General features: G+C 40.3%; 1 long non-coding RNA gene across 1 annotated transcript; it reads left to right on the plus strand.

The window, feature by feature from the left end:
- The first annotated feature begins 1046 nt into the window (after positions 1–1046).
- On the plus strand, positions 1047–25448 carry LOC134736763 (uncharacterized). Its single transcript, XR_010120998.1, has 3 exons — positions 1047–1196; positions 25123–25219; positions 25347–25448. It is a non-coding gene; the product is annotated as an uncharacterized lncRNA (long non-coding RNA).

A 25448-nucleotide genomic window follows, 5' to 3' on the forward strand; every position in this document is an offset into this window, starting at 1 on the left:
GGGAGGCTGAGGCAGGCAGATCATCTGAGTTCTGGAGTTCAAGACCAGCCTGACAAACATGGAGAAAGCCTGTCTCTACTAAAAATACAAAATTAGCCGGGCATGGTGGTGCATGCCTGTAATCCCAGCTACTCAGGAAGGCTGAGGCAGGAGAATCGCTTGAACCCAGGAGGCAGAGGTTGCAGTGAGCTGAGATCACGTCACTGCACTCCAGCCTGGGCAACAAGAGCGAAACTCAGAAAAAAAAAAAACTAGCTGGGCGTGGTGGCGCGTGCCTGTAATCCCAGCTACTTGGGAGGCTGAGGCAGTACATCGCTTGAACCAGGGAGGCAGAGGTTGCAGTGAGCCAAGATTGCACCACTGCACTCCAACCTGGCCATGGAGCGAGACTCCGTTTCAAGAAAAAAAAAAAGAATCCGAGATCATTGGACAATTACTTTCTCCACCTCTGTTTCCTTGAGCCCACTTGGATTTTCATGTCCACCTGTTTTCTTCCCTTAAAATGCTCCTCCTCCTGTTTGTGTCCCAATTCTCACTCATCTCTTGGATTATCAGCCACTTTTTAGAGCAGCTCTTCATGGTGCCCAGGAATACAACAGGCCCTTGTTCTATCTTCTCATGGTGCCCTATGCTCAGTCTTCCAAACATGTGTATTTCCATCATTGTTCATGATTGTGTCTCTCACTAGACACAGCCTTGATGAGGAATCTTAGCTCTCCTACCCCTCACTAGTGGCCCCAACCTGAGTCTGCTTCTTAGAGTTCGATGGAAGAAATAACGGTCAACTCTCCAGCCTTCAGCGGCCGCCATATAAGGTGCTACCTTACCAGGCGCTTATGATCTGCAAAAAGCAAGCTATCAACGATGGTACATACAGGTAATGGGTGGGGGATGCAGAAGCCTCATTCTAGGACATGAGTCCTTATTCACATCACACTATTCCAATTTGCTTGGTGCCTTTGTGTCCTGAGGTTTGGCAGCTGCGATCTGAGGGAAGGAGTAGAGCTAGTCCCTGGTATCAGCTCCCACGGGCTCCTGTCATTCATTGCTTCACCACTTCCTGGCTCAGTGACTACATCCAAAAGTTCTTTCAATGCTTTGAGCCTTAGTTGTCACTAATAAGTAATAATACAAGCCACCTACTGGGCTAGACTCTCCGTGTGCATTGCATCTAATTCTTAAAAAAACTCTAACAGGTAAGTGTTATTTTGCCCCCATTTTAAAGATTAAAAAAACTGAGTCTCCAAGAAATAAAGTAACTTGCTGAGGGTAACATATTTTAGAGGTAAATAAGACAAGTTTCAAGTGTGGGTCAGCTTCTCCCCAAGTTCAATCTCTTTCTATGAAAATGTGCTGCCTCCCTTAGAAAGCCCCAATTGATGGCTGTTCTCGGAGAAATAAAAACACACAGCGGAGGGTAAACAAGGGTATTAAAGTAAAAGGAAGCAGAAGAGGCCTGCATGGTTCTCTGGGGCCAGGTCCTATGAAACTGATCCCCAGGCAGGGCCCCTGCCTGCACACAGCCCCCACCTATATGCAGCCCACAGTCCTGCAGACAGACTGAACTGGCAGAGTGTCAGCACTCCCTTGAGAGCAGGCTCCCAACCTTTAAGCAGTGTTCATCTCCAAAGCACAAAAACACCCTTCCTCACACATGGCCAGGCCAGAAGGACCGGCCCAGGACCCCGTACACATGAGACAGCCCTCAGTACTTCCCAAGTGACAGCTTGCGTGTGGCGGCCTTGCCGGACCATACACCGCTCTGCCTCTGGTTCCTCTTCATTTAGAATTCATCATGTCTCTCTTTCCATGAAAGATAAGCCAATAGCTGCCCTTGACAGCTGTTTTCTCTAGGGTCATTCCTTCTATCCGCCCAGCTACACTTGCTTTGGGGATTTGAGTGATGTAATGTTAGTACTATCAATTTCATTCAGTCCTTCCAGGGTAGTCTACAGGGATGTGGAGGCAGCTAAGCGAAGTGCCCTTAACTGTTTGTGCACTGTGTGAGCCAGGTAGGGAGAGAAACAAGGACAGAGAGAGCAAGGTTGAAAAAACAAACAGACAAACACTTCTAGTGCAGAGTATGTGGAAAGTAGGCAAGAAAGAATGAGGATGGCCAGCAACTTGGAATACTCAAATCCACTTAAACCAGACCCAAGCGCTCCATCGCTGAGTCCAGTGGGCAGCTCGGGAGCTGCATGCCTCGAATGGGATGCTCAGTTACCGAAGCACAAAAAGCTGATGCTCCCAGCAAATTATCTGCCAGTCAAAGAGGGAATCCATCCCTTTGCACCTCTATGTCACTCAGCTTGGCAGTTTCATTTTGGTTAGGCCTCAGAGGAAATCTATATCCATTCGCAAGGTGGAAAGGATTCCCACCCCATGGAATATTGGACAGGGTGTAGGGAAGGTGGACTCAAGTTTTCTGCAGATTAAATGAAGCAGTCAGCATCTGACAACAGCCTCTAAAGGTAAATACAAGGATGCCCATTTTTCGAATTAGTAAACTAAGACTCTTGGAGTTTCAGCAACTTACCAAAGGCCATGCAACTTAGAAGTAAAGAAGCTAGGATTGGCCGGGTGCGGTGGCTCACGCTTGTAATCCCAGCACTTTGGGAGGCCGAGGAGGGCAGATCACGAGGTCAGGAGATCGAGACCATCCTGGCTAACACGGTGAAACCCCGTCTCTACTAAAAATACAAAAAATTAGCCAGGCGTGGTGGTGGGCACCTGTAGTCCCAGCTACTCAGGAGGCTGAGGCAGGAGAATGGCATGAACCCAGGAGGCGGAGCTGGCAGTGAGCCTAGATTGCACCACTGCACTCCAGAGCCTGGGCAACAGAGCGAGACTCCGTCTCAAAAAAAAAAGAGAAGCTAGGATTAGAATGTAGGTGAGACTAGTGGTTCTCAAAGGGAAAATTTCACACACCCGTCCCCCACCCAGGCGGCTTTGGCAATGCCTGGATATACTTTTCATGGTCATATCTGGGGTGCTACTACTATTGAGTGAGTAGAGACAAGGGATGCTGTTAAATATCCTACAACACACGGCACGACCCCTCACAACAAAGAGTCAGCCAGCTCCACATGCCAGTAGTGTCATGGTTGAGAAACTCCGAGTGAGACTGACTCTGAGTCCCTGAGGCTGCACGCACTGAGGAGGACAGCAAGAGGACAATAAATGACTGTAAAAATTCCATATGATGTTTCATAATTTCCCAGTGTCATTAGGGCCCTGGTGACTCCCAAACTTAATGGGACATACGGAGAAAATTCCCAAGGCTCTACCAATGACTCTGACGCATAATTATAATGGTGTGTCTAGTACAAACCATGTGGCCCAATCTCCAGGCTGGGCACTGAGATTTCATCCCAAGGGTCTTCATGGACCTGAACTAGATTTTCTGAACAGGTAGAAAGCATGTTTTAAATGGTGACTGAAAAAGAAAAGCCTCCCGCAAGGAAAACAGAGCATGGTTCAGGTGCCACAAGGTACGGCCCGGAACTCTTCAGAAAACATCTGTGCTTATCAGACCTGGAGGCGACGGTCGGCCCAGTGTTTATCCAGGTTCTTGCTCCTTGGGCAAGGCGTCCCCTGCACAGGTCTTGAAGCTACCAGGGGATTGCCTTCTATCCTTGGAGGAAACAGCCAACTTAAAAGACCAAGGAGGAAAAAAAAAATCCTCTGGGAACAGATTATAGTAGGAGTTAAGGACTTCTCACAGACATGTCTGGAAATGAAAGGGCCTACGTAGTGAGGAAGGAAACAGTGAAACGTATTTCTTAAACACTGATGTGATCTAGTCATTTCCCTGCCTATAACCCCTGAGCTCTTATGAAAGTCAAAACTCAACTTTCAGGAAGGAGGGCCCTCTCTGATTTGACTCCAGGCAGCCTACCCCAGACCCCACCAGGAAGAATCCCCCATCCCTGGATCCATGACTTTCGCCGTGCTGTGCCTTCTCTCTAAAAGGCTCCTTGGAGCCACTCAGCCCCACCTTCCTGGCAGTCAGCATTCCTACCAGAGCTTCCAGTGCTCTAGTGCAGAGCCTTCCTCTTACACATTTTTGTTCCCAGCACTAATAAACAGCTGGGCCTCTTCAGTAAGGTGAGAGAATGAAAAAAGACAGTTGTGAGCTGCCATGGGTGGTGGCAGATACCAGATACTAACTAGATGACACCTTTAAGTTACGTCAAGAGGCTTGGGAGTCAAGTCCCAAAGCATAGATCATCTTACACGTACTCTGTTAGGTTGTTACCTTATGTCTGTGACTTCATCTCTTCAGACCTCAGTTTCCTTATCTGTAAAATGGAGGTATGAAAGCAATACCTATCTGGAGGGATTATAAGGACCAGTGAGAAATGCATGCAAAGCATTTAATTAGCACCAGGCCTACAGAAAATGCTCTATTTAAAAAAAAAAAGTCTTCCTCTTTTGGTAAAGGTGACATCATGGCCAGTAACAAGCGATTTGCTTTAATTGGACAGTAATGATTGGAATTAAACTGATGCAGTCAGAATTGCGTGGCCCATCTCCTTTGTAACCAACGGGAGAAGGGTTTGAAACCAGGTTTGGCATATGCTATCTGTGACCATACAAGAAAGTGATAATTGACCATGTGTGGCTCAGCTCCTTGCCCTCAATTCATTAGTGAAACACACTAACCAAATAGAATGGCCAGATGAGCACAAGGAAGAATACCACTAGCTTTAAATGCAAGGCAGCACCCTCACATTGGCTTTGCAAGGTCAGAAGCTCCTCTGTCCTGCTGGGTGCTTCATTCCTTGTAGGGGCAGTCCCTGGAGCTCAGGGTTTGGCTACAATATGCTGTCAGTAACCAATTGCTGGTGAAGGAAGGAGAAGCAACTGCAAGCCAAGTGGTAGCAACTGGTGCAGATAAGAAGGGCTGTGTGCCACAAAAGTTGGCATGGTCTTCTGCCCTTGGAGAAACACAGAACTTTATGTTCTTAAAAGATAGTGCTCTTTGGCTGGGTGTAGTGGCTCATGCCTGTAATCCCAGCACTTTGGGAGGCCAAGGCGGGCAGATCACGAGGTCAGGAGATTGAGACCATCCCGGCCAACATGGTGAAACCCCATCTCTACTAAAAATACAAAAATTAGCTGGGCGTGGTGGGGCGCGCCTGTAGTCCCAGCTACTCGGGAGGCTGAGGCAGGAGAATTACTTGAACCCAGGAGACAGAGGTTGCAGTGAGCTGAGATCATGCCACTGCACTCCAGCCTGGACAACAAAAGCCAGACTCCATCTCAAAAAAAAAAAACACAAAAAAAAAAACAGAAAAAAAACAAAAGATAGTGCTCCTTTTTGCAGCTGCTACCAATTTTCTTAAAGAAAGTGATCTCCATCTCTATGGTTAAGGGAATGATTTAAGGCAAAACTACAAAATGCTTTTCATCTGGAGAGTAAGAGCTTTCACTGGAATCATCATGCTGCCCCTTCACTTCTCCTCCCTCCCTCCCTCCCTCCCTCCGCCTCCCTCCCTCCCTCCGCCTCCCTCCCTCCCTCCGCCTCCCTCCCTCCCTCCGCCTCCCTCCCTCCCTCCGCCTCCCTCCCTCCCTCCGCCTCCCTCCCTCCACCTCCCTGTCCTCCCAGCCACCCCCCTCCCACTCATTCAGGGATCTGCCCTCATCCCCTTATCCATCTCCGCTGCTGGCTTCTGTAGGGAGGCAGGGAGCTGTAACCAGACCTGGTGTGCGATGGTATCAGCAACCCCTGGTGACTGGCACTTTTACTAAAAGCCTTCTGTCCCTCCTGCGCTGTGACTGAGTTTCCCTCTCCTAGCTGGACCTGTCTCCCACTTAGAGCAGTGTCAGTGCCTGAGGGTCAGGCACTCACCCACCCGCAGTCAGCATCTGCTAATGTGAAGCAGCCTTCCCGGTCTGAATTAGGACATCTCTCCCAGTGAAGAAGATAGCGCTGTTAGCTCTGGGCGAGCTGGGAGACATAGCCAAGGGACCTGTGGGTAACTGCATTTTCTTGGTTCCTAGGAGATGGGTTGAAATGCTGGGGAAGGAGGGGTTTGAGATAACACTGACATCTCCACCAGTTGAATCTGGGATGCTTCAAAAAAGACTCTGAGTGCTGGGAATCCAAATGAAGGCAGAAGACTGAGAAAACACAGAGCCCTACTGTGTGCCTGGTCCTTCCTGTAGATCACCTTAGGGAATCCACATAGTGCCTGTGAGTCCTCTCTCCCCATTTACTCAAAAGCCCACCTGAAAACCCTGCACTGGCCTGGAAATCTCCCTTCTTCACTGCCATGTGCAGCAGTCACCAAGCCCTGTCAATTTTACCTCCCAAAGAATTACTGATTTTATTTCACCCTTGCTGAACCGTCTAACTTTTAATATTTCAAAACAGGCCGGGCATGTTGGCTCACACCTGTAATCCCAGCACTTTGGGAGGCTGAGACAGGTGGATGACTTGAGGTCAGGAGTTCAAGACCAGCCTGGCCAACATGGTGAAACCCCATCTCTACTAAAAATACAAAAATTAGCCGGGCGTGGTGGCACGTGCCTGTGGTCCCAACTTGCCCTGGAGGCTGAGATGGGAGGATCCTTGAGCCCAGAAGATTGAGGCTGCAGTTAGCCAAGGCCATACCACCGCACCCCAGCCTAGGTGACAAAATAAGCAAAAAAAAAAAAAAAAAACCACAAGAAAAACCCATATATATATATATATATATATATATATATATATATATATAAACCTATGTATGTATGTGTGTGTGTACACACACACACATACATACATACATATTTATACACATACATACATAAATATATATATTTCAAGACACGAGTATGAAGTGGTAAATATCATTATCGTTCCCATTTTAGAGGTGAGGAAATTTTAGAGGTGAGGAAAAAGATCTGAGAGAAAATCTAATATAATTCCCTTGTTTTGGGTGAGAAAAAATAGGTCCTCCTTCACAATCTATTTGCTCTTAGTTTACACATAATCCTAACACATTTTCTTGTTTTCCAATCAAAACACACAAAATGCAGTAAACTATATTAATATAAAGAGGCAGGAAAGCTGCTATATATTTTCTAACAGCCTAATGTATCAGAAGAAAAGCAAAAAAAGTCTATATAGCAGCAGACTAGAAAGGCACAGCAGCCTGGGGTCATCTGCAGAAGGGCAAAACCCTAAAACTTAAGGGGCTCGGAAAGACTCTCTCTGTTTGAGTTTCAGCACAAGACATTAACTAATATCTATTATAATGACTTAGCATTATCAATAAAATATCAAATTATGTTACATCCTATTCTCTTACACAAGATATAATTTCCTTTTTAGGCAGAAAAATTTACAAAACACATTTGACACAGACTTTCATTAACAAAATTAAGATGTTTTGTTTTTAAGGGAATGAATTGGTTTACCGAGAAATTCACTCATGTAAAATAGGTATTCTACCAATGCCATATTAAAAAACAAGCAAAAATGTCAGTGGGGATGAGTCTAGGGAATCAGAGTTGTTCAAAATGAAGAAAGTGAAAGGAGAAGTATTCTTTGGTGTACAGAAAATTTGGTGGTCATTTGGCCAAGTAATCTCACCTCTAGCAAAGAGTACGTATTTTGTGCTCACCGTGACAGACAGAGCAACCAAGGCTGTCAAACTCACATTTCAGCTTGTAACATGGGTGTGGGAACACCTGTGGACCTGGTTGCAGAGCCCTGAGGCTGGCGGTAGAGGTGACACCCTTAGAAACAGCCTTTTCCTCAATAGGACAACGGTCCTGACCTCAAATCTTATTTTTTTATTTTTTATTTTATTTTTATTTATTTATTTATTTTTGAGACGGAGTCTCGCTCTGTCGCCCAGGCTGGAGCGCAGTGGCGCAATCTCGGCTCACTGCAACCTCCGCCTCCCGGGTTCACGCCATTCTCCTGCCTCAGCCTCTCCGAGGAGCTGGGACTACAGGCGCCCGCCACCACGCCCGGCTAATTGTTTGTATTTTTAGTAGAGACGGGATTTCACCGTGGTCTCGATCTCCTGACCTCGGGATCTGCCCGCCTCGGCCTCCCAAAGTGCTGGGATTACAAGCGTGAGCCACCGCGCCTGGCCCTGACCTCAAATCTAACCCAGGTTTGAGGAATGAAAAGATCAAGAGAGGGAAATATTATAAACATTAGCTTCCTGGACAGTTTGCAACAGAAAAAGTAGAAACTTGGTTTTTGAAATCCATTCTTTCTATAATCCTGGAAAGGTCCCAAACCAACCAAAAAAATGGCAAGAAATTCCTTCAGAGACAGAAAGTACAGAGAAATATGAAATATTAGGATATGAAAAGAACTTTAAAAACAACACAGCTGTTAAATCATTGAGTACATTGGGTTTAAGACAAGGATTCCCTGGTCTATAGTGGAATACCAACAAGATAAATTCAAATCAAAAATTATTATTTGGCAATTTAGTTAGGGTTAGCCCCTTACTAAAATACCATGAGGAAAAGAAGAAAAAAAGTCCAAACTACAGGCAGTTTATGTTGTGCATAGTAGTGATCTAACTGTAACTTGTGCTTATTAGAACTGTGCAAAGTGAAGACATTGTTCTAATATGCACAAATTTCAGTTATTGTGGTGCCTGGAAAAGCAAAGACTGCTTGCATTTAATAAAGCAAAATGTCTTATCTAAGCCAGCAGTACATTAAAAGGATAAAATAGTAATAAATAAGTAAGGTTTCTCCTGGTAATGCAAGAATGGTTCAACGTTAGAAAATTTTTCACTGTAATTCTATATATTAACACAATTCAATTTATTAACATAATAAATGACAAAAATCATATAACCATCTAAAACTTGTAGAAGAGCATTCGATAAGGTATAACACCCACTTCTGATGTACATGTTCATCTTTTAGTGCAGCTTATGCTTTGAAAACTAGAGGTAAAAGGAACTCTTCTAACTTGAGGGCATCGACCTACTGGCAATATTGCAAAATAATTAAACACTTGAACTCTGAAGTAAGCATTCCTGCAACTGAATCTCTACTAGATGTTAATGCCACGGTCAAGTTCCCTAACCTCTCTGTAATTCAGTTTCATCATCTGGAAAATGGGTATCATAAGAAATGGATAATGCAAATAAAATTCTTACAATACTATCATTTAGTCAGTACTCAATAAGTACTATTATTGCCATAAATATGTAGCAGGTAAAACCTTAATGCTAAATTAAGGTTACTTAATGACATAATGCTAAAACCTTATCAATATTTTAAATGTTTAAAATTACTTAGTGTTAAAATCTTAGCAATATTTCCACTGAAGTTGAGATAAGATAGTTGTACCTGTTATCGTTTATTGCTCTGATTCAACATAATGCTGGTGGTCCTGACCAATGTAATAAAATAAGAAAAAGAAAAGGAAGAGCTATAAATAATGGAAAGGTGAAAACAAAAAAGACAACAGACTCAGAGGCCTTGGGAAATTGACCGTGTGTGCTTAGTCAAGTGGAAATAGCTTTCTTAGGGCTTGCTACCACTTCGAAAATGATTTGCTTACCCACATTGGAATTGCAAAGGAGTTCTCTTCCCATAAACTGACCACAGCTGGCAGGTGGCCTGGAAAGCCAATGATGCAATTCCCAAATGGACTGGGTGACCAAATTAATGGGCAACAACATTGTTAGAGGGCATGTGTCCTCGCCCAGAAAGAATTTATAAATGTGTTAATTTCACCAATATGGTCGCATGTACTGGAGGGAAGGGGTGATTTTGTGCGACCACTATGGCAAACCTAAATTGTGGTCTTTATTGTTATTTTCTCATGGCTAGGGTGCTGTGGATGGAGGGCTAAATGTTCCTAAGATACAGCTGCTTGGGATTGGACTGATTAAAGGCCATCATCATTTCACACCCAGGGAGACAGGTGGATGATGCTCCACAAGGATATCAGGGTACCTCTGTCCTTGGAAACTGGGTTCCTGTGGCCAGGCTATGACTAAGCCCATACACCAGATGGAATCTGGAACTTCTTAAAAATGATCTGTAAACTCCATTTACAGGAAATATATGTTATATGGCAAAAAGATGCAAATGGAAACTGATTCTGTAATATTTATTGATGCGTGTGATATGCTAGACATTAATCTTTCTATTAGAGTTATATAATAAAGGGTTTGTAGGTTCCGTTATAGAATTAAATAAAAACAGAACTTACGTGTATGATGATCCTCTGGATTAAAAATATTTAGGATAAATGACTTAAGGCCCTCAATTAACCTAATACTAATGGGGATTGTTTGGCCAAAGAGAAAGTAAATTTGATTCTAAAGAAATGATATACATAGATCAATGAATCTCTCAGTACCTATAAAAGGCTATAAGAGGTCATGGGTAAAGAAGGAAGAAACGGAATAGAATACCTTGATTAATTAGGGGATTTCGAAAGGTTTGTGAAGGAGGATAGTCACAAAATGTATGTGGGGGGGATTCCCACTTCTTATTGGATATTCTGGGCGTCATGGTCGGTAGTGTGTTAGTGCAGTTGGCTCTCTCTATCCATGGGTTCCGCATCTGCAGATTTGACCAATCACTGCTCAAAAATATTCAAAATAAATTAAAAATAACAATACAACCACAAAGAATAATACAAAATTTAAAATATAATCTAACAACTATTTACAGAGCATTTACATTGTATTAGGTACTATAAGTAATCTAGAGATGGTTTAAAGTATACGGGTGGATTTTACAGGTTCTATGCAAATACTACACCATTTTATATCTGGGACTTGAGCATCTGTGGATTTTGGCCTCCATGGGGGTCCTGGAACCAATCCCCTGAGGATATCATGGGACAACTGTATGTTCATTTTTATGTGTTTAATTTTATTGAAAAATTTAATGGAAATTATAATAAAATACCTGGGAAACGTGACATAAAAGCTATGGCAAGAGGGTGGGACTGAACAGAAAAGATTAGCAGCTGGACTGTGAATCACCGTACCAGTTTCTTTGGGGCAGTTTGACCCTTAGTCAGTGTGATGATTAATTTTACGTGTCCACTTGACTGAGCCAAGGGATATCCAGAAGGTAGTAAAACATTATTATTGGGTGTGTCTGTGAGAGTGTTTCCAGAAGAGATTAGCATTTAAATTGGTAGACTGAGTAGACTCACTCTTGGTAGACTCACTCTTGCCAATGTGAGTCGAGAACCTAAACAGAACAAAGAGGCAGAGGATGGCAAGTCTGCTTCCTGTTCCATTTGGGACTTCCATCTTCTCCTGATGATGGACGCAGACTGGGACTTAAGATGTTGGTTCCCCTGGCTCAAACGTGGATTGAATTATACTATGGGCCTTCCTGGTTTTTCTGCTTGTGGATGGCAGATTTTGAGACTTCTCAGCCTTCATGACTGCACAAGCCAATTCCTAAATATATCTTATTGATCCTATTGGTTCTGTTTCTCTAGAGAACCCTGACTGGAGAACACCTAGGTGTTGGCAAAATCATCCCTGAAATAGATGAGGGGTTTTCAGGGCCTCCCATGTACTCATTTCTGATCCAAGAATGTTCTGAGCTCACTCACAACACTTGGCTTGTAGGATTGTCCAGAGAGTCACTTTCATTTTATTGACCTGAGCTCCACTACAGAACGAGAACCAATCACTTACTTTTATAAAGGTTATATACCAGAATAGTATTTAAACTGAGGGGAGACTCCAAGCCATTTCCCCTACCCTCTGCCATCCCTGCCAACCCATGCCAGTGGCTTTTCATGCATGTACTGATGTGGCTTGTACTCACATGATCTTTTCATTAGCCTCAAACCAAAACACATCTCATCTGGTAACTGAGGACAGTGGAAACTGCATCTGAGTGCCCACGACACCCAGGTGCTTATTGAGTAAAATAGTTTAATTAGAATTTGATTAAGATAATAGAATATATATGTATATAAGTACATGTAAGATATAAAGAATCCTCAAATAATTAACACCCATGTACCCACCTCCCAGTTTAAGAAAATAAACAAACATTGTCTCTGAAATCCCTTTTCATCACCCTGAAATACTATCTATTCTTTCTTCAGCAAAGGTAACCATTCTCCTAAATTTTGTTTTTCTGTTTCATTTCACCAAATTGCTTATATGCATAAATATGTTGTTTCATTTTGCATGTTTTTAACTTTTAATAATGTGAGGTATTCTTTTATCACTTTCTTTTTTAAACTCAACATTATTTTCCTGGAGTTCAACCAGGTTGTTGCAAGTAGCTATAATTCATGCTGTGAAATATGCCATTGTATCACTATACATACTTATTCGTTCTATTATTGGTGGACATTAGTTATTTTCAACTTTTGTTATTACAAATACCACAGCTGTGAACATCCTTCTTTATGTCTCCTGGGGCACACATGCAAGAATTTCTCACTCAACTGCTTCTCTGCCATTATTGTAGAGTATTTTAGTATTTTCTATTTTTAATCCCATAAGGTATTATTATTTTCTTATATAGTTGAAGCTTGTTTATATATATATATATATATATATATATATATATATATATATATATATATTTTGTTGTTGAGACGGAATCTTGCTCTGTCACCCAGGCTGGAGTGCAGTGGTGCCATCTCGGCTCACTGCAAGCCCTGACTCCCGGGTTCATGCCATTCTCCTGCCTCAGCCTCCAGAGTAGCTGGGACTACAGGTGCCCGCCACCACACCCAGCTAATTTTTTGTATTTTTAGTAGAGACGGGGTTTCACCGTGTTAGCCAGGATGGTCTCAATCTCCTGACCTCATGATCCGCCCGCCTCAGCCTCCCAAAGTGCTGAGATTACAGGCATGAGCCACCGTGCCTGGCCATTACCTCACATATTTTAAAACTCTTAATTTGTTCTTATGTCTCAAAGCTTCCACCTGGAATCACTTTCTATCTGCCTAAGTTATATTCCTGAGATTTTACTTTAGGAAAGGTCCAAGAGGGAAAAAAACCCCACATTCTATGTTTGTATGAAAACATCTTTAATTTGCCCCCATTTATGAAAGATATTTTTGCTAGGTATGAAATTCTGGGTTGACAACTGTTTTTTTTTGTAGACCACAATCTTTAATCTTTTATTGTTATTCTTAAAAAGTAGTTATTAATACAGGAACAGAAAACAAAACACCACATGTTCTCACTTATAAGTGGGAGCTGAGTGATGAGAACACATGGACATGGGGTCGGGAAAAACACACACTGGGGCCTGCTGGGGGAGTGGGTGAGGGAAGGGAGAGCATTAGGAAGAAAAGCAAAGGGATGCTAGGTGTAATACCTAGGTGATGGGTTGATCTGTGTAGCAAACCACCATGGCACACGTTTACCTATGCAACAAACCTGCACATCCTGCACATGTATCCGGGAACTTGAAATAAAAGTTGAAGGAAAAAAAAAAAAGAAGTAGTCGTAAATCTGATTGTCATTCCTTTCAAGATAGTCAATCTATTGTCACATGCTTTTTTTTTTTTTTTTTTTGGAGACAGGGTCTCTCGCTCTGTCGCCCAGGTTGGAGCGCAGTGGCACAATCATAGCCCTATACAATCTCAAATTCCTGGACTCAAGCAATACTCCCACCTCAGCCTCCTGATGCTAACTGGGACTACAGAAGTGTACCACTGCGCCTAGCTAATTTTTTAAATTTTTTATAGAAACAGGGTCTATATTGCCCAGGCTGGTCTCTAACTCCTGGACTGAAGCCTCAGCCTCCCAAAGAACTGGGATTACTGGCATGAGCCACCATCACATGCTTAAGATCTCTTATCTTTGTTAATATTCCATTTTGCTAAGATTTTTTAGGTGTGGATTTATTTTCTTATGCTCAATATTCATTTGGCTTCTCAAGTCTGGGGATAGATGTCTTTCAGTTTTCAAACGTTATGAACAATTTGGTATTCAAATGTCGCTACTCCCCTAATTTTTGTCTTTTCTCCTTCTGAAATGTGAATGAATGAGACACATACTGGAAAATTTCTATCCTATGTGTGTGTTTGTGTGTATATATACATATATACATGTAAGATATATATGTTAATCTCTCTTTTAAAAAAAAAATCTCCTTCCTTGAACTGTTCTGGATAATTTATTTAGATCAATGCTCTAGTGCACCAAATTATTCCTTCAGATAAGTTTGATGCTATTTAACCTATAAAATTTTTAATTAGCATCAGTGAGGTATAATTTACACACAATAAGACTCACCAATTTTATGTGTATGTTTCAACAAGTTTTGACAAATGTACACAGTTGTATAACCACAACCTCAATCATGAGATAGAATATGTCTATAACCACCAAAAAGTCCCACTGTGGCCCTTTGCAATTAATCCCCTACTTCACCCCTGACCCTTAAAAAACACTGACCTGCTGTCACTAATTTTGCCTTTACTAGAATTTCACATACAGTGAACCATACACTATATATTCTTTTGTGTTCATATTATTTTACTTAGCAAAATGCTTTTGAGATTCACCCATGTTATTTGGTATTAGTAGTTCCTCCTTCCGGGTGACGAGGAGTATTCCATTTATGGTTATACTGCAATATATTTAGTCATTCACCAGTTGATGCACATTTGGGTTGCTTGTAGGTTTTAGCTATAATGAAAATAGCTACTATGAACATTCGAGTACAAGTGTTTGTGTAAATCCACATTTTAATTTCTGTTGGGTAAATAATCTGTTTTCCAAAGTGTCTGTACCATTTTGCATTCTCACCAGTCATGTATAAGAATTCCAGTTGCTATATATCCTCACCAACATTGCTATAATCAATCATTTTAATTTTACTCATTCTAACAAATGTGCAATTATATTTCTCCTTATGGTTTGGTTTTGCAATTCTCTAATGTTAATGATGTTGAGTATCTTTTCATGTGCTTATTCACCAACTGTACATCTTCTTTGGTGAAATACGTATTCAAAACTTTTGTCCATTTTTAAATCTGATTGTTTATCTTCTTCTTATTGGATGACAACGCTATATATTCTAGATACAATGACTTTATCAGATATCTTCTTTGCATTTATTTTCTCCCAGTCTATTTCCTGCCTTTTCACTTGCCTGTGCCTATTTAGAAACAAAAATTTTTAATTTTGATGGAGTGTAAATTTTCAATTTTTCTTTTACGGTTTTGTTTTTTGTGTCTAAATCATGAAATCTTTATTTAAGCCAGGCCACACCCACACATGCGTACAAAAATCTTCTATGTTTTTTTCTAGAAGTTTTGTAGTTTTACCTCTTAAATTTAGATCTGTTTTTTATTTTGAGTTCATTTTGTATATAATATGTGATAAGAACCAAGATTCACTTTTTTACACACAGAAATCCCATGATTAAAGTAAGAGTTGTTGGAAAATTGGTCCTTTCTCCATTAAATTATCTTGGCATCTTTGTAAAAATATTAACTGGCCAAATGCAAGTGAGTCTATTTCTAAATTCTCTATTGTGTTTTATTGATCCGTATGTTTATCCTTATGCCAAAATTACACTGTATTAACTATTAAAGATTTATAATAAGGCTTTAATTAGATTGTGAAAGTCTTTCCAGTTTTTTTTTCAAAACTGTTTTGTCTATTTTACGTGTTTTTAATTTCCATACAAACTTTAGAATTATTTTTTCCATTTCTTTTTGTTGTTGTCAAAAGTTTGCAGAGATGTTGATTAGGGTTGCAATAACATAAAGATCAAATTTTGTAAAATTTATATCTTAATAACATTGAGTCTGCCAGTCTATGAACATGGTCTGTCTTTGCATTTATTTTGTTCTCCTTTCATTTCTCTCGGTAATATTTTGTTATTTTCAGCATACAGGTATTGTGTATGTTTTTAAAAATTCATTTCTAGGTAGTTAGTATTTTGATACTATTTAACTTTTTAAATTTCCACTTCTGATTGTGTGTTGGTAGTGTGTAGAAATAAAATTTAATTTTGTATGTTGACTTAGTTTCAAGAAAATTTCGTAAATGCACTCATTGATTCTAGTAATTTCTTTGTAAATTCCCTAAGATTTTCTACATTAACAATTATGTCATCTGTGGATAAAGAGTTCATTTCATTATTTTCAATCCGTATGCCTTTTCTTTTTCTTGCTTCCTGTACTGACTAGGACTTCCAGAATAATGCTGAATAAAAGTCATAATGAGAATGAATACACTTACCAATCTCCCTGTCACTATTAGGTATGATGTTAGCTGTAGGATTTTTATTATAGATGCCCTTTACCATGTTAAGGAAATTCTCTTCTATTACCAGTGTCCTGAGAATTTTTATCATGAATATATGTTTAATTTTATCAAAAAAAATTTTAGTGTCTATTGAAATGACTCTTTCTTTTGTCTGTTAATATAATGAACTATAATGTTTTTGAATAGTAAACCAACCATGATTTTCTGCATGAACTCTGGTCATGGTATATTATTCTGCTTGTATATCATTGGATTGGATTTCCTAAAATTTGTTAAGCATATTTGTATCTGTATTTATTAGGTGCATTAGTCTGTAGTTTACTTTCTTGTAATACATTTGTTTCTGTTCTTGTTTCTTTGTTTTTTTACTATCAGGGTAATGCTTGCCTCATAAAAGGAGTCAGGAAGTGTTTCCTCTTCTATTATCTGTAAAGATTTGTATAGAATTGGTATTTTTTAAATGTTTACTACAATAATCAGAGAAATCATCTGGGCCTAGAATTTTCTATGTGAGAAAATTTTAACTATGAATTCAAATTGTTAAGTACATATATATGGTTAATTCAGGTTATGTTTCTTCTTGCGTGAGCTCTGGTAGTTCGTGTCTTTCTAAGAATTTCTTCATTTCATCTAAGGTAATATATTAGCATAAAGTTGTTCATAGTTATTACTTTAGTATCCTTTTACTATTTGTAGTATCTGTTCTGTTATTATTGGTTTTAATTTTTGTCTTTTATTTTTTGTTAAGTTTGGCTAGAGTTTTATCAGTGTCATTATTCATTTCAAAGAGCGGGTTTGGATTTTATTAATCTTCACACTTGTCCATTATATTTACCTTTTAATAGAACCAGATTTAGGTTTCATTGATTTTTCTCTGTTATTCTGTTATCTGTTCTATTGAATTCTGCTTTTATCTTTAATAGTTTCTTTCTTCTACTTGCTTTGAGTTTTGTTCTTCTGTTTCTATTTTTTAAGCAAAAACTTCTATCTTTGATTTAAGACCTATCATTGTTTTTCTAATGTATACTGTTATTAGTTTGTTAGGTCTGCCATAACAAGGTAGCATAAACTGGGTAACTTCAACAACAAAAATTTATTTTCTCACAATTCTGGAGGTTAGCAGTTCAAGATCAAAATGTCAGCAGGGTTGGTTTTGTCTCAGGTCTCTCTTCTTGGCTGGTCGATAGCTGTCTTCTCCATGTGTCTTCACAGAATCTTCCCTCTGTGTGTTTCTGTGTCTCAATCTTCTCTTCTTATAAGGATGCCAGTCATATTGGATTAGGGCCCACCCTAATGACCTCATTCTAATTTAATTACCCTTTTAAAGGCACATCTCCAAATACAGTAACATTCTGAAGTACCAGGAGTCAGGACTTCAACATAAGAATTTGGGGAGATGTAATTCAGTTCTTAACAGTAACTATGCCCTAAGTTTTGATATGTTTTTTCCATTCAGTTCAAAACTTTTCAGATTTGCCTATGATTTGCTCCTTGGTTTGGAAATTTTTTTCAGACATCTTTTTGTTTACTTCTAGTTTCATGTTTTGCAGACAAAGAATATACTTTGTATGATTTTAGTATCTTATGTTTGTTGAGATTTGTTTGATTCAGTATTATGGTAGATATTCATAAATATTCCTTGTATACTTGGAATGAATGTGTATCTTTCTGGTTTTTGTGATTTATAAAATGTCTAGTTGAGGCATTTATAAATTAGTTGCTACAGCTGGTAAAGTCTTCTACATCCTTACTGATTTCCTGTCTACTTGTTCATTCAATTATTGTGAGAGTAGGACATTTGTGGCTGTTATCTGATGAGATGACCACTTATTCAATATGAAATGGCCCTTTTTATGCCTGGTGACATTCTTTGTTCTATATTCTACTTTGATATAAACATAGCCAGTCCAACTAGTTTGATCACACAGAATATATCTTTAAATTCTTTTAAACTAATTGTATCAGATTTATTGTGTGTTTCTCTCAGACAGCATATAGTTGCGCATTACTTTTGTTAATCCAAATTGACTGTCTTTTGATTGGTGTGTTTATATCACTTCCATCTCATATTATTAATATGTTAGATATAAAACTTTTATCTTGCTGTTCATGATATATTTATTCTGTCTGCAGTTTGTTTCCTTTTTGCCTTAAATTTTTCATTTCATTTTATCTTCACTTTAGGCTTATTAGTTTTGCCTCCTTGGTTTACTTTTTTGGTTGCTTTAAAGCTTACAATACCCATCTTTCACTTATCATTGATTATCTTTACATAACATTATAACACATCACTTATCATGTAACAGCCTTACAACAGAATGCTTTTTCTTCATCTATCCTCTATGCTATGCTATTATGGTCACATCTTTAACTTGGTCACATCTTTAACTTTGACATACTCTATAGGCCTAACAATAAATACATTGTTACTTATTTTTCTTTAAGCAATTAACAATGAGAAATACTACCTTTTTAAAGTTTATCCCCCTTCCTGACCTCTCTTTCTGGGCCTCCAGTTATATTTTAGACTGCCTTTTCCCCTCTCTTGGGCTGTTTATTTTGAGAAGTTTCTGATGCTATATATTCAGGTTCACTCTTCTTTTCTTCTGTAGTGTCTAACCTGTCATCTCATTCAGTGTATTATTTTTCCTTTCAGTTTTTATTTTTTTAACCAAAAGGAATATAATTCATTCATATAATTCATTCTTATATTTTCTATTTCTCTCCTCAATCCGCTCACGTTTTCTTCTACATTCTTAACATGTAGAGTATACCTGTGTTCATGTCCTTGTTTGCTATTTCTACCACCTCTGTCATTTGGCGATGCAATTCTATTTAATGATTTTTATTTGGGTTATGGACTTTCTTTCATGCCTGGTAATTTTTGACTGGATGCCAGACATCGTAAAATTTAAATTGTTGGGTGATCAATTTTGTTTTCTTTAAATAGTGTGCAATTTATTCTGGCTCACGGTTAGATCCTTTCAAGTTTTACTTTTACACGTTGTTAGAGAAGAGTCAGAATAGCCTTTAGTCCAGAACTAACTTAGAATCATTATTAAGGGGATACACTTTTGAGGATTCTATTGAATGTCTCGTGTCTCATGAGGGCTTTTGACTCTGGTCAGTGGTAACTAAATTATCCCAATCCCTGTTGAGCTCTGGGAATTATTCTGCTGTCTCCATTCCAGTAGTTCTAGTAGTTCTTCCTTGGCCATTCGTGGTGTTTGTTTTTTTTCAATCGTACACAGATCAATACCTAGCCGAACATCATGGGAAGCCATCTGCAGATCTCCAGAGCTCTTTTTATAGCTGTTCCTTCTTCTTCTCTGGGATTCTGTCCCATATACACTCAGTTCTCACTTAATATCAATGATAAGTTTCTTAGAAATTGCCACTTTCAGCAAAACAACATATCATGAAACCAATTTTACCATAGGCTAATTGACATAAACAAGAAATAAGTTTCTATGGCATATTTCTGGTCACATAAACATCACCAAACTTCTACATAAAGACCAAAACACTTCTAATATTAAATATTGAAATAACTGTGAGCTACACAGACATTTAAGACAGATTAATAAAAACAAGCAAGATAATTCTTTACCCAATTATTCAGTTCAGGATCTTAGGTGGCTGAACCCTATCCCAGCAGCTCAGGGCACAAGGTGAGACTCAACCCTGGATAGGATGCCATTTCATCACAGGGCACACTCACACACTCACACTCACTTGGACTGAGAGAACTTAGACATGCCGATCAACCTAGTGTGCACATCTTGGGGATGTGGGAGGAAATCAGAGTACCCAGAGGAAAACACAGACATGAGATCATGCAAACTTCACACAGACAACGGCCCCAGTGAGGAATTGATATTTTTTTCCTCATCGGTGTAATAGTGAAATGACGTTATTTGAGGACCTGCTACATTCTATTTGACCTCCTCTACATCTGAGCACTGTCTCCTCAACCCAGTAAGGGCACGAGCCTTAGTTTCAGTCTCTCCTCCCTAACTTGTATCCTGAAATTTGCCTCTAGGATGCAAGCTGGTGCCATCATAGGGCTGACTTGACTTCTCTTGCTTATCATACTTCTTGTCTACCAAGCATCCAATGTCTAAAAACTGTTGTTTCATGTACTTTGCCTGACTTTCTAGTTGTTTAAAGCAAAAGTATAAAAATCTGGTCCCTGTCACTAAATTTTGATCAAAAGTAGAAATATGTCATCATTGAGTTTTACATGTCAATCATTTTTAATTTCTGGAATGTCTGTTTGATTCTTTTTACAAATCTTCCTGTTCTTCACTCAGTTTCAGGTTGTTAATTGTGAAATTTAACAGATTATTTTGTGTCTGAAAATGTTAATATTTGAAGTCTTCAAGGATCTGATGTTTCTCTGTTTGCTGACCTTCACTCAAAGTACCTTGTTATTTTGTGTGTGGGGTGTGTATGTGTGTGTGTGTATATGTGTGTGTGTTTTACTATGAAGTGCTCATTTGTATCTGGAACTTTGAGAATGAAGATAAATTCTTCTAACTGGAATCAGTTTTTGCTTCTGGAAGACCCTGATGGAAACCACCAGTCCTCAGTCATTTCAATCTCAAATTGAGATTTCTGTGGACCTCCCAGGTGGCAAGTTTGAGAGCAGTAAACAATGAAAAGGGCTAGTTTGCTGCAATTTATCAGGGAATATTCCCATCTCCTCAATTCAATTCCAAGTCTCAAGTCTGACAGTTATCTTTGCAGTCCCCTGCAGGTGTGAAAGTGGGTGTCTTCCACTCCACCCTTAAACTGATGTAGCTCACTAGAGTCCCAGTTTTATAAAGTGGATGTCCTATTCCAATCTCCACCTTACATGGATGCTGGGCATTGAATGCCACCCTGTAACATTTGAGACCAGGCAAGCAAGGACCTAACCAAATACCTCAAGTCCAAAGCCAGATAATGAGTTCTACTTACTTCTCAGAGACTCTGCTTTCATTTTCATTTTTGCCTTACTGTTCTTTAATATCTTGTCTCATATTCGTTTAGAAATTTTTTAAATATATTTATCCAGTACATCCAACTGTTTTCAGCAAGAGTCAGTTTAGGTGTCTTATTCATCATATTGGCAGAAGCCAAAATATCACTGTGTTCTTAAGTTTGACTGTAGTGTGTTTGACAAATGTATTTTGATAAAGTCAATTTTACCACCCTTTTCCTTTGTATCTGCTATCATGGTTTAAGTGGTTTGAAAACAATTTTGGGGGAGGGGCCTTTGCCTGTTTTTTTCTTCTAGTATTTTATAGCTTTATTATTTACATTTAACTAATTATCTGGAAGTTATTTTATGAAAGATTTAAATTTATGTTTTTCAAAATAATTAACCATTTGTCTCAGCACTGTATATGGAACAATCTGTTTCTGGTTTCTTGTATTATCCTTATGTACTTGATTCTCATATAGATTATTATCTGTTCCTGTACTATGCATATTGGTTCACCAAACCATCTTTGGATTCTTGCAGTAGTATGACACTATGCTGTTTTAGTTGCTGTACATGTTTCGAATGTTTCTCTCTGGAATGGTAAGTTAAACCTAGTATTCCTTTCTATGTTTCTTCTTTCTTGTCATGACATTTCTATGTTCACACACAGTTCTAGGATCTAGACTGGAAGTCAGTAAAATGTATGTCAGTTTGGGAAGAATTGATATTGGACTCCATCGCAAATTCACCTGATTTTGTTCTCATGTTAATCCTTTAATGAGGGGTAATTTTGCGAGGTCCCATGAAGGAAAGACAGCAGTCTCATGGCTTCTATGGTCACTCTTAAGTAACACAGAGCCCTGTGGTCCCTTTGTCACAAAAACAATCCCATATCAGAAGCTAAAATGTGTTTTAATAAGGTATATTTCAGTCTGTATTCATATTCACGCCTGTCCCCATCACCCCTTACAAGGGTCTGCTGCAAGGAAGTAACCAGCAGACAGGAAAACAGTGTGTTTTCTGCACCTTCCTTCTTTCCTGTTGGCCTCTCCCTCTGCATGTAGAAGCAGTGCTGGCCATTCCAGAGTTGGTTGGATGAAGTAGGAGAATTAAGAGAAGAAAATTCTTACCTACCTGACAGTGTCAGAAGCTGGATTCATGTACTGAGTTTGGCTGATGCTTCCACCTGGTGTTTTCTCTAATGGGACACTTTCATGGTCATCTGAACTGTCACTAAGGGTCTCTCACTTTCTTTTATCTGGTCATGTACTTGGCTTTACTAGGTGGCCACTTACTTGATCTATAGTCCTCAAGAATCCAGCAACAGCTTCAGCTTTTCTTCATTGAGTTTAATTTGCCTTCACAAGTTCCTAGATAACCTCGCATTGGGTTTCACACAAGGCCCACTTCCGGTCCATAGAAACACCTTCTTTGCCCACAAGTGCCATTCATGCAAATCAGTGTCCACCCTCCCCACCCCCATGCCACCATCAGCTTGTCCATCCACACCTGCCTAGCTCATTTTCTACCCCTCACTCAAGGAGGAGTCAGGCAACAGCCCACTATGCCCCTTACTGAAAAGTGACATATATGGTTTTCTACATGGTTTTGTTGACTTGAAGTGAAGGAAGAAGAACCAACACCACACACCACACATACACACACACACACACACACACTCCTTGCTTTATGTAAGTAAAAGTTCGCCCCAAAGTTCTTTTCAGAAACACTTCCTTCAAAATCTCTCTCCTGGGCTGGGCACAGTGGTTCACACCTGTAATCCCAGCACTTTGGGAGGCTGAGGCAGGCAGATCACTTGACGTCAGGAGTTGGAGACCAGCCTGGCCAACATGGTGAAACCCCATCTCTACTAAAAATACAGAAATTAGCCGGCCATGGTGGGGGACGCCTGTAATCCCAGCTACTCATGAGGCTGAGGAAGGAGAATTGCTTGAACCTTGGAGGCGGAGGTTGCAGTGAGTCGAGATTGTGCCACTGCATTCCAGCCTGGGCGACAGAGCAAGACTCTGTCTCAAAAAAAAGAGAATTAAAAAAATATAAAAAATCTCTCTGCTGACTCATTGATATGCCTGATGTGGATGAGAGGTTTCAGAGACACCAGTTGTCGATCCACCACCCCAAAACTTGCTCACAGCAGTCCCTTTGGTGTGTCACACCTATTGTCTTCATGCCTCAGCCAGAAATAAGAAGGGTCCTCTTCAAAACTTTGTTAGGCTAGGTCAGAAAGTTAGATGAGGGATGAATACTGCTTCCGTCCGTTTTGTGCTGCTGTAACAAAATCCCTGAGACTGGGTCATTTATAAAGAACAGAAACTTACTTCTCACAATTCTGGGGGCTAGGAAGTCCTGGATCAAGGCAGCAGCTGGGCTGATGAGGGCTGCTCTCTGCTTCCAAGATGGCACCTTGAATGCTGCATCCTCCAAGAAGGAGGAATGCTGTGTCCTCATGTGGCAGAAGGCAGAAGGGCAAGAGGGCAAATGGTGACCAACTCCCTTAGTCAAGTCTCTGTAGAAGGGCACCTAATCCATTCAGAAAAAAGGAGCCCCCATGGCCTAATCATCCGGAGTGTCCCACCTCTCAATACTATCACATTGGCAACTCCTGAATGTTGGAGAGAACATGTGTGAACCCTAGCAGATATGTAATCCTCTTGAGGGCTGATATGGTTTGGCTGTGTCCCTCCCCAGCTCTCATCTTGAATTGTAGCTCCCATAATCCCCATGTGTTGTGAGAGGGACCCAATGGGAGATAACTGAATCATGGGTGCAGTTTCCCCCATACTGTTCTTGTGGTGGTGAATAAGTCTCATGAGATCTGATGGTTTTATAAGGGATTATTTCCCCTTTTGCTTGGCTCTCATTCTCTCTCTTGCCTGCTGCCACGTAAGACATGTCTTTCACCTTCCACCATGATTGTGAGGCCTCCCCAGCCACGTGGAACTGTGAGTCCATTAAACTTCTTTTTCTTTATAAATTACCCAGTGTTGAGTGTATCTTTATTAGCAGCATGAGAACAGACTAATACAAGGGTGATACATTTGATGTGCAGACTGAGGCTCAGATCACCTGCCTGTTCTGAGAAACCCTGGGCTTTCCATACAATGGCCACAAACACCCTCCCCAGAGGCCTTCTTCCCACAGCCCCTGCCACCCTTCAACCCTCCCCCGAGGTTCCCCTACTAATTATGTCCATTTTGTGCACCACCCACCTAGGCTCCCATTCTCATAGAACATTTTCCCCCTTCCCCTCAAATTTATAAGAGTGTCAAGCGGCCCTGCCCCTGGAACTCCTGCATTCTTCATGACAGAAGCCCATCAGCATTTTATGAGCCTCTCCTAAAGGGAGATAATGCCCAGCTTCATCACCAAATGACCTTCCTTTCAATGGTAGCTTCCTCCTCTTGTATGGCCACAGAGAACATTCGTGACCACATCCCATCAAATGCCAAAGTTGTCTGAAGCCCCTGGGCTCCAGGGACCTATAACCCCACCCATCACAGGACACAGTTTTGTGGGCCCCAACATGAATAGAAGCATGATATCCGCATGATATTAGTGTCTAGGCCCAGCCAGGAGCATTCACTCACGGAGAAGGTAAGGACCCCAATTTCTTTTTTAACTTTTCTTCATTCCATAATTTTTTTACATAGAATGGTGTGTAAGGATCCAGAAAGTTCTGATCCTATCCCCACATATCCCCGGCCATGAAGAAAATACACCGATATCCTTTGCCACAAGGCACATTTCCTACACATCATCTTTAGACCAAAATTAATCACTGATAAAATACGGTCTGTCGTGGGGTTAAGTAGCCCTTAGATTATTCCGTGAAAAACAGAATACTGGATGAGAGGATTTCGCTGATCCTTCCCAATCTAAGATCAATAATTCTGATCCCAAATACTTTCATTTTCCTTTTATCCTCAGTTTGTCAATGAGACACAGGCGCCTCGGCAAGGAGGTGAAAGAGAAGGACAGGTGGACATGTAAAGAAGAGGCCATGAGTTCTGGTCTCTTTCGGAAGGTTTGTGTGCTTGTTGGTTCTGTATCATGCTGTTCATCTCTCTCCACTCAAATCTTTAGAGTTGACTGGAAATTCTGAAGATATATCTGGTATTCAAACTTCCTCTCACTTCTCTGATCATTTCTAGAGACCCCTTGGTGATAGAAGAAAGCAAGTCATGTCAACAGCAGAGCTGGGGAATCTTTTCCTGCTGTTCCAGCTGTGCTTATCAGAGGCCTCTTCCCTTCCC

The sequence above is a fragment of the Symphalangus syndactylus genome, chromosome 5, assembly GCF_028878055.3.
Source record: "Symphalangus syndactylus isolate Jambi chromosome 5, NHGRI_mSymSyn1-v2.1_pri, whole genome shotgun sequence".
Taxonomy (NCBI): domain Eukaryota; kingdom Metazoa; phylum Chordata; class Mammalia; order Primates; family Hylobatidae; genus Symphalangus; species Symphalangus syndactylus.